We start from the raw sequence: 21,084 nt of genomic DNA on the forward strand, positions 1-21,084 counted from the left end.
AACAAAAAATGAAACTAATAAAAATGGAATTTAAAATATCTCTAACCTGAATATTATAAAGCACACTTAAAATTATTCTTGGATTTAAACAAGAAATCAAATGGAAATTGCAAACTACTTTCAACAGAATTACAGTGAGTGGTTCTAAATATTACAACTTACAGGAAGAAGCTGAAGTAGTGTTTTGAGGAATAAATTGAGTTAATTGAAACAATTGCATATATTTGAACAAAAGCTACTACCTAGTACTAGCTAGCCAAATTTGAGGGTAGAGTCACAATCCTTCGGACTGCCAAGTCTGCCCAAGACTTTGAATCCAAATAAAAAGAGTAAAGGCCTAACTGCAAGAGACAGAGAGAAGAGTCCACATAACACTACCCCCACTTCTGACACCAACTACAAGTTCAGGGCTGTGCAGAACCATCCTCAGGGGTGATAATTTACCAAGAAGATTCCAAAAACTCACTGAAAGCTAAGGTCAATCCTACTTCCAAGGAATAGAAATGTGCGTATTTCTAACAAGGAAAAGGTGCCATTGAAGATTTTTAAGCAGAGAAGTAAAATGCTGGATCTCTATTTTGGCCTTGTAACTATTTATGGAGTTTGGATTGGAGAGGGAAGAAGGAAGCAGGCAGACGTGTTGATCAGAACCTGAACCAGTGCAAACAAAACAGGAATATTTACTTGCTTATTTCTAAATATGTAATGATATTTGAATGTAGTTTATCTGAGTTAATTTCTTGCTTTTAAAATTAATTTTAGTTAATTATCCTGTATTTGCCTATTAGCATAATTCGATCTAATTGCATGTTAATGTAAATAGCTCTAATCACATAATTTGTATGTGTTAATGACATAATTAGATGATGCACAATTATAATTTTAATGATGTCATAAAATCTTTATAAGGCATGGCTAAACATAAGCTTACCACACAGCAGGGATGTGCCCCTTGAGGTCAGAGACTGTGGCAAGTGAGTGGAAGGGACCGTATATTGTCAAGTTCAATGCACTCATTTAACAAGTAGTATTTTACCAATGAGTATGTAATGGGCATTTGCATGGCGTCTTTCTAAACTTATTTTTCATCTCTATACACCAAATGAGATTAGTTCTATTTAAAAAATAAAAAGGAATAATACCTTGAAGGAATGCAATAATCCTATGAAAGGAGAGGAAGTTCTTGGGATAAAGAATACATTGATGCATGGGATGGTTTTCAGCTCATTGAATTTATCTATTTATTCATCTGACATTTATCAGAAATCCACTTATTCTTGGACTTTAACCCAAGTCTGCTTGACCACAGAACATCAGATCTGAAAACTATATGTTATACTGCCTCTTATGAGTAAGACGTGGGCTATAATAATAAAAAGGAAAAAAAATACATGAATTACAGAGTACAGTACAGGATATTCTATAATAGGGCAAAGAACTAACTGGTATCATAGAGGAATGAATAATGAAATGCACTTTCAAGAATGTGGGAAGGTTATATAGAAGGGATGATAAATGAGTTACCTCTTAAAAGGAAAGCAGGAATTTAACAGGTAAAGTACAGGAGAAAGGCAACTCTGTCAGAAGTAACAATATTTTCAAAGATAAATTATTATTACGAAGCATGCTGTGCCTGAATGCCAAACTATGATTTGTGTGGAGAGAGTGATGTTATTGGACATTTAGTTTGGGGCTGAAATATAAAAGGTATCATTTGCCATACTAAGATTTTGAGTTCTGCTTTACAGACAATGAAAAATTGATAAGGACTTTTAAATCCTGAAAGTTATGTGATCAGTTTTGTTTTAGGACGACACTTCTGGGGGTGAGGGTGGCTTGGAGGCACAGCATGAGTTACAAAGCAATGAGATGAAAAAAAAAAAAAAAAAACAAAGCAATGAGATGTAAGGGTTTTAATAATTACTTTCAACACACTATGAGGGTGAACTGAGGATATAGAAATGGAAATGAATATGTAAAATATGTCAGTGTTCCAGTAATATGATAGATATATTATAGATACAGATAGAGATCAAATAAAATAGTGTAGATATAAAAGGGGTCAAATTATGATTTATTAGCACAATAAGTGGGGGACAAAATAGAAAGGGACAGAGGAGAATTACTGTTTGAATAAGTGTAATAATAATAATAAAAATAATAATAATAATGTAAAAATAATGTCAGTAACCAAGAAATAGGGCAACAAGAACAGACATGGGGTGAAGAGAATGGCTTCATTATACACCTGTTGAAAATGTGGTCCAGCTAAGTGTAAGTATTCGAATATAATATTTCTCACATTTTAATCATTTGAATATGTCTTCACAATTCCTGTGAAATATCATATGTACTATAATTTGCTTAATTCTTATCTTTAAATTGAGTCACATTTTTGATCTACATAATTTAAATATAGTTTGATAATAATATAATAATAGTAATTTAATATAATTTAATATAATGATTTCAATAAGAAGACCTACTACCTTTATCATTGACAATGAGGACTATCATAGGTCCTTTGTAGATGCAAACATTAAAATAATGCAATAAGTCAAAACATTAAACTTTTTCTTTTTTGTTTTTATTTTTATTTTTAAGATTTTATTTTTATTTATTCATGAGAGACACAAAGAGAGAGAGAGAGAGAGAGAGAGGCAGAGACACAGGCGGAAGGAAAGCAGGTTCCATGCAGGGAGCCCGACGCGGGACTCAATCCTGGGTCTCCAGGATCAGGCCCTGGGCTGAAGGCGGCACTAAACCACTGAGCCACCTGGGCTGCCCTGTTTTTTGTTTTTAAAGATTTTATTTATTTATTCATGAGAGATGCAGAGAAAGGGACACAGGCAGAGGGACAAGCAGGCTCCTCCCAGGGAGCCTGATGTGGAACTTATCTGGGACCCCGGGATCATGTTCTGAGCCAAAGGCAGATGTTCAACCGCTGAGCCACCTGGCATCCCAAAATTTTTCAACTAAATATAAAAACAATATATCATCTTTTTCATAATTTATCAACATATTACATGAAAACACTTTTCCTTATAAGAATAAAACTTTTTTAAAAGTGATACTTTGCTGGGGTGCCTACGTGGCTCAGCCAGCTAAGCGTCGGACTCTTGTTTTTGGCTCAGGTTATGATCTCAGGGTCCTGGCATTGAGCCCCGTGAAGGCTTTGTGCTCAGCGCAGAGTTTGCTTGAGATTCTTTACTCCCCTCTCCTCTGCTTTTCTCCTTGCTTATATGCACTCTCTCTCTCTGCCTAAAATAAATAGATAAAATCTTTTCAAGAAGCTTTATTTTGCTTAGTTTTACTGAGTTTAAATGAAGATAATATTCTTTATTCATATAGCAATTCCAATATTTAATTCCAAAATTCACCGACAGTGAGAAAAATATATGGTTCATATGGTGAGAAAGACTGCTAGATTATAATTTAAATGGTTACTAAAGGTTAGAGCTCTTCAAACAGTAAGAAAGGAGGTGGGATGCAACCTGGTGATGGCCTCCAACCTCTCCGCAGGAAGAGATTTCAGGAAACTTCTTGTGAAATGATAAATATATATTGCTCTCTGCCCCTGGTTCCTGACATCCTTGTAAATAGGAATGCTAGGAGAATTTTTTATTCTAATATTTAGCCTTTGATTCCAGTTTCCAACATAGAGCTCCTCAAATCCATGAATGGACTCTGGGTCTACTCAGGAGTGGCTCCTGAATAGAGGCTGGTTCTAATTACCTCTATTTGCATTTGAGAAGATTGCATATCCAGAAAATCCAAGACCTTCAACATAAAAACCAAGAACTGCAACATAAGCTTTCCCTTCTAATCTTTCTGTTCCCCTCAATTCAATTGCTTTCTTTATTTTAACTGCTTTTGCTAATAGTGACATTACTTTAAAAAAAAAGTCATAATAGTAATTTCAGATTTAAATGGGAAATGTAATATTTTCTCAATAGGTAAGGTACTAGCTTTTTGTCTGTATATATATGTGTGTGCTTTGTAAATGTGCCTGTATATGTGTTAAATATTAAGATTAAGAATATATACATTGACATCCATTTTGTTGAGTATTTAATAATATTTGTGGAGAATTTTCTGGAATTTAAAGAGATGATGTTATAATTTTTCCCTTAAATCTTCTAATATGGTACATAATATTAATCAATTTCCTCATGTAAACTTTTTAAATTCCTGCCTTGCATCCTGAAGTAAACTTAATTTGGTGTTATCTTTATAATATGTTTGATTTGACTTGCAAGTATCTTTTTGATATTTTATATCAATATTCTTAAGTAGTATTTTTCTCTTTTGTACCACCATTATTGGGTATCAATTTATAGTTGCTCCCTAAATTTTTGTTATATTGCAAATTAACAGAAATAGTTAAGTAGCAGCAATAATATTTAAATTTTTAAATATTTGGGAGAATTCCCAGAAACTACAGAGATTGGTTATTTTGTGGAGAGGGGGAGTCCTTAAAATCTTTCCTTATTTCTTTTGTGGGTATTATTTTTTTTTTAATTTTTATTTATTTATGATAGTCACAGAGAGAGAGAGAGAGGCAGAGACACAGGCAGAGGGAGAAGCAGGCTCCATGCACCGGGAGCCCGACGTGAGATTCGATCCCGAGTCTCCAGGATCTTGCCCTGGGCCAAAGGCAGGCGCCAAACCGCTGCACCACCCAGGGATCCCTAGGGTATTGGTTTTTTTAGACATTTGATCTCTATTGGTATTTTATGTATTTCAAAAAAAGTATCCAATTCAACTGGATTTTCAACTTTATTTTCATATACTTGCACAATATAACTTCTTATAAGGAATTTTTTATTCCAATAGTTCTTATAGGTTTTTAAATTTCTTATTATATATATTTGTGCTTTCTGTTTCTCAAGTGAAATTACCTGGTGACTTACTTGTTATTTTTTAAGAATCAGATTACTTATATTAGATCTGTATTGCTCATTTTTGTTATTTTTTTACCTTTATTCTTTGCTTCCTTCTACTTGTTATTTGTGTACCTCTTTTTAAAGTCCATTGCCAAGTAATTATCTTAATAATTTAATTTTTATCAGTATATGTATACATGGATATTTATTCTATACTTCCAATTGTATCTCTATTTTGTTTTTAGTCTTAGCTTTGAATTCAAGTATCAAATAGATATTAAAAGAACAAGAATAAAAATAAAAAACAGTATAGAGAGAATCTAAGAAAAAGTGATAGTGATAGCAAAGAAGATCCAAAATAGTTATGAAAAAAAAGCAAAAAACAAAATAGTTATGACTGGCTAAAAAAAATTGGCAATGAATCACAACTAAAATTTATAATTATAATTCAAGGAAACTTTCATAATATTAAAATAGACTTGATTTCTGAACAACTCCATTGAGAGTCTTTCCAGAAAAATTGACCCAGGATAATACCAAATATTAAGATAAGGGGGAAAAAGTCATTGATACAGGGAAAAAAAATCAATTTGTTATCCAACACCTTGACAGCAACTATGTCCAAGACAACAATGGAACATCTTTTAAGACAAATGTAAGGAAGGAAGTGTGACTATCATATAGGCAAATGAAAATCAAAAGTTTTCAGCAGAGGAAACACACACAGAAGAAAGCAATAAAAACAGAAGATGTCTGAGCACAGTACAATTTTAAAAATATAATCAAACAATTGCATTTGAATAATACCTTGGAGTGAGAAGTCAGTGATCCAGATTAAACAATGAAATGGGGTAGAGAGGATATTATACCTGTTTATATAATTTTGACTTTTGAAACATAAATGTCTATATGTTAAAAATAACATAACAAAATTAAATTAAAATGGAGAGAAAGAAAAACCTCAAAATTATGAAAGAATGGAAACACATTTGTCTACCTATATATAAAATAAGCATATTGAATTATTTCAAGGGATTTTTGGATACAATATTTTGTACTATCTAAGTTGGATGTATTCTGAACTTGAAAATTACTGCAATTTTGGGGTACTTGGTTGCCTCAGTCAGTAGAGCATGCAATGCTTGATCTCAGGGTCATGAGTTCAAGCCCCATGTTGGGTGTAGAGATTACTTAGAAAAAAAGGAAAGAAAATAATTACACTTTCAGGACTTTTATTATTTATAGTAATTGTGGGATTTTTATTTGAAATGATCTTACATAAATTATAGGAAAAATCAAATAGATATTTTATTTAATTTTTTTAATTACAATGTATATTTATATATGTTTGTATTTCCACTCTTATTGTTTCTCTTCATTAGTAAAACAGTTGTCCCCTTTAAGGCACACAACACAAATGCTCAACCCGTTAACCCATTATTTTAGGCTCTACCTCCAAGAATTATTTAAATATTGTTAGTGAAAGATAGAAATGTAATACTGAAATCCACATCAATTTAGTGTTTCTACTTTGATCATATTTAAATGAAATCTCTCTTTCACTTATTATAAAAAGCCCCATATGTTACTATTTTAATGTAAAATTTCTAATGCATTGATTTGTTTCCACTTTTTGGGCCAATGAACTTTGTCTTAACTTTTCTGTTCCTAGAGCAAAGATTACAAACTAAATATTTATTAACTACTTCATAAAGATTTGACTTCAAAGTGCGCCCTGGCTTAATTTGGTACCAAACCTGGATTAGAATGATCTATATAGCTCAATGGAAATTTAGTTCTACTCTCAGAAAAGTCAGTAAAAGAAATTCCCTATTTCCTCTTCCCTTCAGTACCTGCCAACCACTATTCTACTCTCTGCTTCTGAGTTTGGCTACTTTAGATTCTTCACATAAGTGAACTCATGTAGTATTGTTCTTCTATACCTGGCTTATAAAATAAATTCCTCTGGGTTCATCCACTTTGTCAGATAGAGAAGAAGTCTTCTTTTTTTATTTTTTTTTTATTTTTAATTTTTTTAGAAGTCTTTTTTAAGGCTGACTTCACATTTTTTTAAAAAAAGATTTTATTTATTTATTCATGAGAGACACAGAAAGAGAGGCAGAGACACAGGCAAAGGGCAAAGCAGGCTCCATGCAGGGAGTCTGATGGACTCAATCCTGGAGTCTCAGGATCATGCCCTGAGCCGAAGGCACACGCTCAACTGCTGAGCCATCCAGGCATCCCTATATCACAGTTTTTTGAATGTTACTAGAGTGATCTTCTTTCAGTATAAAAAAGACACAATTATAAAATCAGGAAGACCTGAAAAAGTCGTATCCTTAATTTTGGAACACGGAAATATCAGCATGAATTGGAACACGGAATTGGAAATATAAGTATTAATTCATATGAATTTCTTTACTCAATAGAAGCAATGTCATTCTAGTAGCAGTGAGCACACCCAAGTGCTCAGATATTCATTGTCCAATAGGACCCGCTCTGTGTGGCTAATTCTTTCTTTGGCTCTGGGCATAGTCTTAGTACAGAGCCTAACTTACTCATCAGTCTCAGATAATGAAAAGTTCTCTAGTCACTTTAAGAAAATGTCAGTCTTTCAATAATAATGTCTAGTTCTGTGTATCAATATTCTGACTTTTATTTTAATCCCCTCCCAGTTTGAGCCAACCTTGGGCAACAAGACTGCCGCGGCAAAGGGAAAAGCAATCAGATCATTCTATCTCTTCCAATGTACTCATACCCTCTTCCTAGCTTGCTTAGTGTTATTCTGACATATCTAGCTCAAACATGGTGGAGGGGAATAAGTAGCAATTGGTCAGGAAATTCTCATTCAACCTTCTGGCTGTAAGATGGCACATTCTTGTTGGGCATATGACTAAAGCTCCTCTTTCTTTCTTTATGGAGAATGTGGGGGCTTTGTAGTTTCCTTATGTACCATTCCCTTGTTGGCAGATCAGATTCTAATAGCCTCTGGCCAATCAATAGTAAGTAAGACCTGCATAGTCTTTGTCTACAAAGTTTTCCTTTCTCTTGCAGATGGCTTTCTTTGGAAGAACATGAAACAATTATGCACTGTTGCCTTCTAATGTGGGGTCTTATTGCCTCTCCAATCTGCTAGCATGTGTTGCTTTAGCCAGACCCTTGTCTTTTAAATAAATTCAAAATACTTGTCCTGAAATACTGGGTTGTAATCTATGGATTGCAACATGAGTTTGCAGGTGCACCCTAGAAGATCAGGCATACCATTCTGGAATATGGGAGGAGGTGACACCTACTCTCTTTGGGTCTCAGATAAAACTAAAACAAAAGACATTGCCGCTTAAATAGTCTATATATTTGATATGTTCTGCCACAAAATACATTACTGAACTTAAGCTAAGTGATATTTGCTATTTTGAGGTCTGATTTTACTTGACATCTTGGGAACATATTTACAAATGAAATCAAGTTGGAGAAGAGCAGATTCCTCATCAATTCTTTTCCAATTACTATTATTCAGTATCACAGTAAGTTAATCATGAAGTCTTTGTTAGTATAATACCAAATAGAAATGCTTTATTTAACTCAGGATTTGTCTTTAGTTCCAGAGGGGGGAATGAGGGAAATCTAATATTATTTTCTGATTTTGGCTTTAACCTCAGTTCTTACATATTTTACAGACACCAAGACATTAGGTTTGGAAGAAGGCCTTAGATTTCTAAGCAGCAATTCAATATATCTTCAATAGTTGCAAGATGCTTTTGGTCCCAGTGTAAGAAAATGCTGTTTGTTTTTAGCAATACCTTGTCCTTTCTTGAAGCTGCTGTTGAGAGTACTTGCCACTTGGCTAAGTTACTGAGAGGAGTGCACACAATTGTGCAGTATAGCTATCAAAAACATGTGATGTTGTAATTCTTCCTTTGGGTTCAGGGTTCAGTATAAATGTGTATAATATTTTATGGTGCCCGTTGTCACAGGATCAATGACAAGTTGTTCTTTACAATCGAAGCTCCTGTCTGTACTACTTGAGTCTGACAGAGGAAATAATACAGTTAATTACATTTATGTTTACTAGAAAGTCAGGGCAAATGAAGCTTAGAAAAGCTTTCTACTTTTGGATATCTAATTCAGCTACAGGGATATAAATATTACCAATATCAAGAGAATAAAATGGTAACCAAATTTCTATTCAATTACACATCCAGGCAACTATTCAAAAAGAATACAGGCATACCTCATTTTTTGTGCTTCATTTTATTGTATTTTTTACAGATTGAAGGTTTATAATAGAACCTTGTATGGAGCAAGTCTGTTGGTGTCAGTTTTCAATAGCTTTTGCGTTCTTTGTGTCTCTGTGTCACATTTTGTTAATTCTCACAATATTTCACACTTTTTCATTATTATTATTATATTATTCTTGTTCTAGTGATCTGCAATCAGTGATTGTGACTCACTGAAACCTTAGATGCTGGTTAGAATTTTTTAGCAATAAAACATTTTTAAATTAAGATATGTACATTGTTTATTTAGGCATAATGCTATTACAGTTAATAGACTACAATATAGTGTAATCATTACTTTTATATACAATGGAAAATCAAAAACATCATTTGATTAGCTTTCTTGTGATATTTGCTTGGTTGCACTAGTCTGGAGTCAAACCAACAAAATCTCTAAGGTATGCCTGTATACATATTATATATTCATAAAGTATATAATATTTTTTCATCAGTATTTAAGAAAATCTAGATATACTACCTTGATACATAGGTATACTAATTAAATAATACAATTTGTACTTTATGATATAATCACACATAAAACTACACATTAATATACAAAATATTAAATAAATATTCTAAATAAAGTTTCCTCTTTAAGGCTGAATGAATAAGAACAAAGTTCTGTCAAGTAGAAGAAAAAAATCCCACATATATCCAAAATATAACAATATTAATCTGTAGAAGTTATAATAATGATTTTAAAAGGACAACAGATGTCCAGAGAAAGACATTTAAATGATAACAGTAATCATAAAAATTTTACAAATAAGATAGCTTTGACCTGAAACTTGAACACATTCTAGGCAAATAAGGTATATTTTTATCATAAATAGAGAAAATAGAAAAAATATGGTAAAAATTCATAGAACAAAATGAAGAAAAGTGATTTAAAAGCAACAGATGGTATTTGAAAAATTGCTCAACATGACTAATCATTAAAGAAATGCAAATCAAAAGCACAATGACATATAGGTTCAGGGCCATGAGGATGACTATTATCAAACAAACAAATAAAAATAATCCACCACTAACCACCACTAGCAACAAAAATAGAAAATAACAAACATTGACGAGGATGTGGAGAAATTGGAACCTTTGTGCACTCCTGGTGGGAAGGTAGAATAGTGCAGCCACTGTGTATCAGAGTATGGCAGTTCCTCAAAAATTAAAAATGGAATACTACTTTGGAATACATATAACCCAAGAAATTGAAATCAAGGACTTGAACAGATTGTTATACACCCAGATTTATATCAGCATTATTTACAATAGCCAAAATGTAGAAACCACCCAAGAGTTCATTTACAGGTGAGTGGATGAACAAATGTGATGCATAGAATGGAATATTATCCAGCCTTAAAGAGGAAGAAAATTCTTAAAACATGATATACTCTAGATGTAAGTTGAGAACATCATGCTAAATGAAATAAATCAGTCACAAAAGGACAAATACTGTATGAATTCACTTTTATGAAGTACCTAGGGTAGTCCAATTCACCGAGAGAGAAAGACAAATAGTAGTTGCCAGGGGCTAGAGGGAAAGGGAGTTGGGAATTATTGTTTAAGGTGTACTGAGTTTTAGTTACACAGGTTGAAAATAGTTATAGAGATGGATGATGGTGATAGTTGCACAATAATGTGAATATGCTTAATGACACTGAACTCTACACTTAAAAATGATTAAAGTGGCAAAATATGTTATGTATATTTTGCCACAATAAAAAGTGAAACATGGGATGTAATAAAGGAGATGAACTCCTGAGTAGTCAGGGCTAGATTAATGATGTCAGACTGAGGAAAGTAGCCAACTTTCAAGTTCTGACTAATGAAAGGGCTTGACAAAGTAGGATGTAAGTTTAAGTGCTGATCAGGTATCAAGATTCTGCTTATCCACAGGCAGGCAATGGTGTGATAGCTGTTCTCTAAGATAATTTTAGATTTCTTCCTTCTTTGTGCATACATGCCATTCTCCTACAGGGTATAATCTTTGACTGAAAGTCCATTTAAGCTGCAAACAATTTTTTTCTGAAAAGGATTCCAGCACTATCATAAACACATACTCAGAAAATTATACTCCGTTCACCGCCGCGCACACACACAAACAGCATCTTCATCAACTCTTCATCTATACAGTTTCGCCTTTCCCCAACAAGTTTGGCCATGAGATTTTAATCAAAACTACTTAGCTCAGGTGACAGAAGTCGTGTGTCGTTTATCCAACACCCATTCTTTTTTCTCATACGTGTTCCTTTAGGATCCTTTGGGCTTCTTGCAATGTGGGACAATTAATGTTTGTATTGCTTAAGATAAATTAAAAGAATAAAATAAAGCATGATCGTGGGCTCAGGTGGGCGAATGTGGATGGTAGGAGTGCACATAGTTGGTCTTTTTTCCATTAATAAATAAATATTCATGTTAGATTAGTTAGCAAGGAGAAAAGGAGCAAATCAATATTCTCCTGTCTTTTGTCATCCTATTTTCTGAATTATGTTTACTGATTCCTTCCAAGCTTATGAAAAGTTGTCAGTCTTCAAATTGATAGGTGCTTACAAAAAAAATAAAAGGTTCTAATTCATGGAAGAAAAAGCTTAAAATAGTTAATTCCACTCAGAAAGAGGACTTTTAAAATGATAACTTTCTATCACTTATCTCTCTTTTCTTGGGTCTGAAAAACAGACATAATTCTCATTTAAAATATTTTTTTTTCTTTTTAAGTGGAAAGAATGAAGATGTACTATGGATGTTGAAATCCTGTTAGCTTCACTGGTGATTGCTGTGTAGCTGTAGATAAGTGATCACTCTTTAATGAACTGAGATGAGAATCTTAATCATTAATAAAATTTGTCAGGTGTGTCAGAATCCCAGATGCTTGCATAATTTCTCTCATCCCCTTGCTTAAGTAAGATCACCTGGGAAATATGGTTAATTGTAGCATGAAAATATGTCCAACCGCAGGATTGTGAAAAAAATAGAACGATGATTTAATTTGTAGACTAGTATCCAATAATTGCAGTACGAATAACACTCGGGAAAAAGAAAGAGATCAAATCTAGGATTGGTTAAGATGAGATATGGTATTGGTATTTGAAAATGACAGGAAAGGAAAAGCAATCAGATGACACCGACGAAGGGAAACGAGACCTGCTTCTGCAAGTGGAACAACATGGATTGGGTAGGATCCTGATCGGAGCAAAATCCTTTTGTGATTTAGAGGGGCAGGTATATTGAACCAAACTAAGTATATGCTGGCACATTAATTTGGATTGGTTTCTCCTCCAGGAGGTGATAAAAGTGTGGCAGTGGATCTCACAAAGTATAGAAATTTAGAATTTGTTTCTCATTCATATTAAGTTCAGAAGAAATAGAACTCATCTAGGAAGCACTTCATTAATAAGCAATTAGGCTCAGTTCATCCCTCTGTTGGTAATCCCTCAGTACCTAGATGAAATTGTATTTAAGTAGTACTAAGTTCTATTTATTAGAATATTACTCTGAATTGCCTCTTTTTATTTGTTTCACATGAATGCCTTATTAAATATTCAAGTACTCTAACATTTACTCAAATATGTGCTTTAAAGCCTATACTCTTTCTTTCTTTCTTTCTTTCTTTCTTTCTTTCTTTCTTCCTTCCTTCCTTCCTTCCTTCCTTCCTTCCTTCCTTCCTTTCTTTCTTTCTTTCTTTCTTTCTTTCTTTCTTCTTTCTTTTTCTTTCTTTCTTTCTTTTTCTTTCTTTCTTCTTTCTTTCTTCTTTCTTTCTTTCTTTCTTTCTTTTCTTTCTTCTTTCTTTCTTTCTTCTTTCTTTCTTTCTTTCTTTCTTTCTTTCTTTCTTTCTTTCTTCTTTTTTTCTTTCTTTCTTTCTTCCTTCTCTTTCTTTTTCTTTCTTTAACATTTCTTCTCTCTTCTCCATTCTCCTTACACCAGTACCTAGTACAGTAGTTTTTTGCATTGCAGAAATCAGATTTAAATTAGCCAATGGATCTTTTAAATTATTATTTTATTATTTTTAACCAATTGAATTTTTTATTGAAACTCATGCACATATACCAAAATGCAGCTCCATGCAATAGTTTACTTCTTTAACCAACTCTTTGTTGTTTTAAATATAAATAAATCAAATTAATATATTTTGAAAAATATGAAAGAAATTTAAGCACACAAATTCATCTCCTATTCTTCCAGTCTAAATTCCTGATAACAGGTGTGGATGGTGAAAACTGATAGAATAGTTGCTAAATGTAAGAGCTGTTGACAGCTTTTGATAGCTATTTTCTAAAACGTCATTCTCTATATATTCGGGAGAGCCAAGTTAAACAATTTGTACTGCTAATCTTAAGAAACTATGACATTACAGACATTATAGGAAGAATTAAGAGTGAACTTACATACATAGTTCACTGTTATATTCTTATTTTTAAAAGAATCAATTTCTGTGTACAAAGTGAGGTTTATACCACATTAAACTTTCAGGACATTCACTAAGAGGGCCTGAATAGCTCTTTCAGCAGTGTTTCCTTATGAGAAGATGATGGTATTGACTTGCTTGACAGAAGTATTCTGTGTAATAACGGCTAAAATTATTTCTAAATCCTTAAGACTTATGAAATCTTCTATCAATAACCACATTATGCTACTGGTTCATTTTTGTCTAATGTTAATTTCTCTCTAAACTATGTCTTTGGGGGGAGATTTGAAAAATATTCTTTATATTCGAGTACTTTTGAGAGAATCATGTTTTGGATTTAATAAAAAACGGATAAGCAGAAACATAAAAAATGTAATAGCATAAAAAATCCAGTATGTATGGGAGTGCGTGTGTAGGTCTGTGTTTTAATAAAGTCATTTATCAGTGTTGAGCATGTAGGGCTTAGGTGAAAAATACCTTATAGTTTATCAGTCCTTGGGTTTTCCTTGCTAACATAGTTATAAACATGGATGGCTGGTTTCAATTGAAGAAAAGCAATATTAATTTTAAGAAGGGTTTCCTTACATGCATTTTCAGTAAACCATTTATTTTTAGTGATCATAAGCTTTATGCACTATCAGTATAACACATCATGCCTGGTTTCATCAGCAATTATAAAATGTCATCTTCCAAGATGTGATAAACTCAGCAGGTTAAAATGGATGCAGTTCACTAAAGCCCTTGACTCTAGTTTTAAATAAAACTTTTCCTGTTGAATAGGTACAAAATACATTAACAAAGGGAAAAAATTGGCTAGGTCTTTATTTTGCAGTGTTGCATAGTCAATAGTGCATATTCAAGAAATCTATAGAAGCATATGGACATGTTGTGTGGGGTTTTTCTGTTTTTGTTTTGCCTTGTTGATATCATCAGAGTGAATAGGAAATATAAAACTATACAGCCTGAGCAGCCTGGGTGGCTCAGTGGTTTAGTGCCGCCTTCAGCCCAGGGTGTGATCCTGGAGACCTGGGATTGAGTCCCATGTCAGGCTCCCTGCATGGAGCCTGCTTCTCTCTCCACTTGTATCTCTGCCTCTCTCTCTCTGTGTCTCTCATGAATAAACAAATAAAATCTTAAAAAAAAAAAAACTATACAGCCTGAAAAGTATAATTTATCAGAACACAATATATAATACAAAGACACTGTGGTCTCCTTTTAAGCTATAAAAAGGGTCCTGAAAATATAACTTTTAGTAAGATTTCATGCTCTCATAGCAGCTAACACAGTGCTAAGCATAAAATAAGTATCAATAAAGAAAATAGCATCACTATTATTAAATGATAAAAAGAATCTAATTTCTAGACTTAAATTGAGCAGAGTAATATTATATCAGAACTACTACCTCTTGAAAAACTCAGTATCTGAAAATGATACTTTTATATGATCATTTAAAGGGTGTTTTATAGCGCAAATAGATTAAAGGATGGTATACTTTCTTAACAAAATAATTAATTTATCATCAAGAACACAGATACCAATGAATAGTTTTGAAGTTGAGCATTTTTTATCAGATTAATATAGAAAGAGGTACACAGAATTTTTTCTGTTTTTTAATTGGTGGTGATATATTGTTCAAATCTATCTTACCATTTTGGATTTGCCTTGAATAGCTATCATATAGAATATTCTCCTATGTTTATTGTTTATCCAATATTTATATTTATATTTATCAGTCTTACCAAGTGAACATAGAATAGATTCAAGAGGCTAGGAAGAAATCTGAGGACAGAGTTTTAAAAGCTTTATATTTTATTTATTTGCCATATAACAAGAATGTAGTACAGTTCAAAATTAGAGTTCTTAATGTTTTTATTTGCAATAACAGAAAACCCATCTAATTATAAAAGCAATTGCTTTTGCATTGTGGGAAAAAAATTAGTTCTGATTTCACAGAATCCTCATCCTCCTGCTGGTATGCAAATAGTTACTTAGCAGGAATCATTGCCCAATGAAAATTATCATAAAGTAATAATGGTCTGATATAAGAATGTTCCATAGAATAGAATCTGTAATTTTAGATTCAGAAAGGACTTTTGAAGAAATTTGTTAAAACCCTTTATTTAATAAATAAGAATTTCTAAACATTTTTACTCAAATCTCTTTTCATCCTTTCCCAAAAGACATGAGTTAATACAGCAATCATAAAAAGGAGTTACATAACCAAGAATCAAGTGTCTTCCACATTGACACAAAAAACTGGGAATTGTACATGAGATATCCAAACAGGACCTGTAGCAGCTACTATTGTCCCTTTAGAAGAGCCAAACATATCAATACAGTATAGACAAATACCCCATTCTGGAACTAATCTATAAGACATCCCAATACCCACTCATCTGCCACCTGAAAAATGACAGAACACACTCAAAGTGCACTTGTTTTGTTTATATCAATACGTCGTTCCCTTTCTTCAACCTCTCCTAGACCTTTCCACCTTATTTAGGATTGGCCTGCAAGCCTATTTGAACCACTTTTTATAGTTTATAAAAATAAACTACCCTGAAACTATTTTAATAAAGCACAAACGTAACAAATATTAAATGTTTACCTAGTCAGAGTCAGACTTAGGACTAGAATTCAGGTATTCTACTTTAGAAACTAATATTCTTTCCATCAACAAATGATAAAGATTAACCAGTTTGTCTCCTGGTGAAAAGCCTCCACATTATGTTAAAACTTAATTGAAGAAAATCAGTATGGTCTATACCATGAGATGTCTCTCTAAATTACTTTTCCAGAAAAATTCAGGTTAATTTGAGGGCTATCATGACAGGGAAAATAAAAGGCTAACCTTTAGATATTTATCTTTACATATACAAGTTAAAAATCATTAGATTTACCTCTCAGTATTTATCCTTATGCAACTTGTACTTACTAAAGTTTTGTCTTGCAAAAGTTTTCCTTAAAATAGTTTAATACATAATTTGAGGTTTAAGAACAGGGATAGGGTCTCCGTGAGAGGATATACACAGCAGTTAATGGTACAGTAACACTTAAGGTTTTAAATCTGAAGTTAGAATGAAAGTGAGGGCTGCCAAAGATCAGGTAATAAGCTCAAAAGAGGAAGAAATGTGATTATTGTACCACCCAAAGCCTCATGCTTTGAGGTGAATAAATTTGTCCAACCGGTAAGAAGAGCTTTGCTCAATGATGCTGAGAGAAGCAAGCTGAGAATTACCAGCAGTCTCTTGAGTGGACATGGCTCAGTACTGCCTAATCCAAGGAGAAATGATTAGGCTGACTGCCCTGGCCAAGGTAGAGATTCAGAGGATTGTAGCTAAAGATAAACATGGGGAGAGGTATTTAGGAGAAAGAAGCAGAGGTGGATTAAATGCTCAGGTGTATGGGCACAGCAACAGCTCAAGGCAAGATGAATTATTTTTCAGGTTGTGCATTTTGGAAAGAACGAACCCAAAGTAATTTCTAAGAAATATGGAATATTGTCCAAGTTTCCTAGAGCAGGAATTTTCACCCATCTGGATTCTGCTTGAATAAGCTACCAAAGTGGAATGCACTTCTTATGGAGTCTAAACCCAATGTCATCAGGAGAGAAATGGGTCTCTCCAGCAGCATGGACTGCCATTTGGGGTCTGGTTTAGCTTGTTCTACTCTGGCAGAGTCTTCTCAAGAGTATACACTTGCTAACATCTGTAAATGGAAATGCATTATTTTACTATAGGATGATTCTAAATAAATACAATCTGTGCAAGGGCATTCAACTCAAGAATATCCCCTATTCGTTCCTATCTAATTCAAGAAACAGATACTGATAAGAGCCCTGGCTAGGTCAGATGCTGTGAGGACTACAATCTGGGAACTGAAGTTAAGATACATGAAAACTTTTATCTGAAAAAAAATTATCTGTGCATGAATTTTTCCTCAAGATTTACAGTGAATGAAACTTAACACAGGTCCTCCCAACCTAGGAGCATGTTTTTTCTGAGCAACAATTTCCTATTTTATGTAAACTCTCTTTTGATTGGTACCTATGTCTTGCCTCTGAAACATAAGCATTTAATATCTTAAATAGTCCTGTCTGCCATCTTCCTGAGCATTATCTTATCCCTACCCTGAGTTCGCATCTGTAAAGATGAACATCTTTCTCTCTTCCGTTCTCCCTCATCCTTCTGTCTTCCCTCTTTAAATCAAATTCTACCCTCTAGGATCATAGAATACCCCCTCCTTAATGGATCTGGGTCAGGATAATCATTACCTTTCCCACTGGAAAAGCTGAAATATCATGATGCATCTCAGTCCAGATGACCAGACTGAGGTAGGGATGTTATTATATAAGAGGAAGGGAAGAGTTATGTGAGAATCCCAGTTAAGCCAGTTGGATGCCTCTTTGTGCTCTCATGCTGTTGTGACTGTGAATGTACATACAGGTAAAGTAAAACCTTCTCAAGAAGGGCAAGGCAACCAGGGTTTCAGGCTCCTCATGGATGAGGCTCCTTTGCACCAGTAGAGTAAGCCATTGAGTGAAGGGAATACAGAATGGATAGTTGAATAGAGAGATGATATCAGTAGCCTGATACCAACTATAGTGACAGTTGTTACAGTTTGTCCCTGTAGCTTCTTTTTGTAAGTTTCTCCATGGGAAAAGAAACTGTCCAAAATCCTGGAGGATCTGCTTTGGAATGGATTTTGATACACATAGAGAGATGCACTGTCCTGATATGGATTTTCAAATGGATTTTCTGCATCGCTTTGGATTGTGTATTCAGAAGGCAGTTTCCATTTCTTAGCTCTTTTGGGGTCTGCCTGAACTATAGAGAACTGTTTTCCTGAAGTCAGACATTTCCAGGGTATTCTGAATCCAGTGTCTAAGTAAAGCAGAGATTTGGCCTGATGATCAATTCTTGCTCTAGAGCTCCTCACTAGTTTCCTCAAGGCTATGTTAGGTCCCCATCACTGTCCAACTTCTCAATTCCAAAGCCTTTACTTTACAGGCATTTTGTGATAAACATCTCAGTATTGTCTTCGGAAGAATACAATTTATGAGACTCACCTTGTCCTACATCCGAACCTTATCACAAGAACATTTGATTCCTGATAACACCAGACTTATCCCCTAAGAATATAGTAGCTGAACAGAAAATAATTAAGCTTTATTTCATTAACAGCTATCAACAGTAAATAAGCTGAGGAAAAGGAAGTCACCATTTCAGGTGTAAAAATTGTTCATGGAAAGGACCCAGAGGAGAAAGAGTTGTCCTGGGAAACTGGGAGATAGAACTAGATTGGGCTTTACAAGAGAACTGAGCCTCTGTCATGAGTAGGGACTGTTGCAGGTGATACACTGACTCTTCACATAATCCCCTTTTACTTAACTACTACCTTTGTCTTGCTCTATAAAGGATTCATTCCTGGTAATAAGAGGAATGCTTTCCCAAGAGCCACTTTTCTAGAGAAATTTGTCTGATTCATAGCCAAATTTAATTTCAGACATATGTATTAGCAAGAATATGTAGCCGAAGTCTAACAGATTTATTTCACAGGGTACATATAATTGACCAAAAGAATTTCCATGACCCTTACAACTTAAAAAAATCAAAGAAAAAAATGTAAAAATGTGCTTTGATACAATCTACTATGTTGTACACCTTCTTGATGGTAAAAAGACTAAAAATATACCCAAAGTACTCTTTCCAGTGTTGAGTATCACGTTAATGGCTTTTTCTAAGTACCTGAGCACAAATATATGGAAATTTTGTATTAAATAAAATAGCCCAAGTTAAAATTTTAGAGACAATGTAATGTCTTGTAATGTAATTGAGTCTTTGAACTTCTGGATGTTTAGTAGGTATATCGAATAATGATGTGCTTGCTTCTCAGAGTGAAGAAATATATAGCTGGTTTCCTATTTCATAGCCATTACCTTCTTCTTTTTCCATTAAAAACCAAAACCAAAACCAAAACAAAACAAAGCAAAACTGTAAGATATCTCATGCAAAGATTGTATATACTACTTCATAGGTATAGTTGAGCAATGTGATAGATGTAAGCAGAAGGTGTAGAGAGAAACTTCCAAGAATGCTCTCCCAGGCTGGGATACACACTTAAAACACTTAGCTCTTTTAGAGTGTTCCTTTTCATCCTCCTGTTTCTTTGCTTGAGTCCAGGCGTGATGCTTGGAAGTTCAGACATTTTGGAACATGAGGCTAACTTGAAGATACAGAATAAGAACTAAGGAGAATAAAATAGAAAAAAAAAATGATACTGGGTTCTGAGGACTCGGTGGAGTTGTCAGATAGCCTGGAATGTCTCCCTCAGAACCTCTTTTACATAAGAGAGGCTTAGGTTTCCATCTTCCTCACTTGCTGTTATTTCTGCTTCTGTCACCACCCCAGGAATGACTCTCTAAGCAATAATGTACTTTAGCCTGACAACGAAAACAACAATTATTTGGTTCAGTTATTAAAATAGTTGAACTCTGTGTTCATGTTGGATTCATATCTTAGTTTTTTTAATTCTATATAAATGTTCTCACTAATAATCATTAAATTATTATTTTCTCAACAGAAGCTACATTCATGTCTTGTCTTAGCTGATACATGACAATTACAAACCCTGAGTAAAATAGTTAATACTTTGAGAAATACCTTCAGGAACCTAAAAATCTGAAAGTTTAAAATAGTTTATGAATAGCTTGGATATTTTTCCATGGTTTTAACAATTTTCTGAGGTATTAAAATCAGAATAGCTTAAATCATCTACAGTGGTCACTCATCTCTTGTAATTAATCTCACACAAGAGAAATTTTCGTTAATTTTAACTACCTAATTAGTCACTTATCTGAAGTTGGGATTTGTAGCTACATGGTGATTTAATTAGACCATCCTTAAAATCCTTGGTATCTCTTATTCTCATTTTCTCTTTTATATAAATATATTATTTGATAAAAATGAATTTTTGTTTAGCTGTAATGATAGAATCTATATCACCTAATTAGATTGCTTTCACAAATACATAGTAAATGATCCACTAAAATATGGGTCAGGGATTAAAAATTAACAACCCAACCTCAAAGTTAATTTCTGGAACCAAACTAGAGTTAAAGGCATAAGATTTACTTTATTATATACCTTATTGATATCAAAAACAGCAATCTGAGAGCTCTAGAAAATAGGATGTTCAAAAAATAAGTCTTCTAATCTCTCATTTTGTTGAAGAACATTATTTGATAAACATTTGTTTCAAAATATATTCATCACATTAAAACATAAGGGTGTTTCCATTATTATTTCTTTAAAACTAAAAATATTCTTAAAAGTTAAATATTGGAATTCCAGTTGGAGATTGACTCAGCATATTTTATTTAACAACATTTAACCAATTAAACATTTAAATTTGTAATAATAAAATTTTAGAGTTGGGGCACATACTATGGTTCAGAAAAAATATATAGCATAAAGTTAACAAAACATAACAAAAGGCATTTTTTCTCTTGGATCAG

The sequence above is a fragment of the Canis lupus genome, chromosome 18, assembly GCF_048164855.1.
Source record: "Canis lupus baileyi chromosome 18, mCanLup2.hap1, whole genome shotgun sequence".
Taxonomy (NCBI): domain Eukaryota; kingdom Metazoa; phylum Chordata; class Mammalia; order Carnivora; family Canidae; genus Canis; species Canis lupus.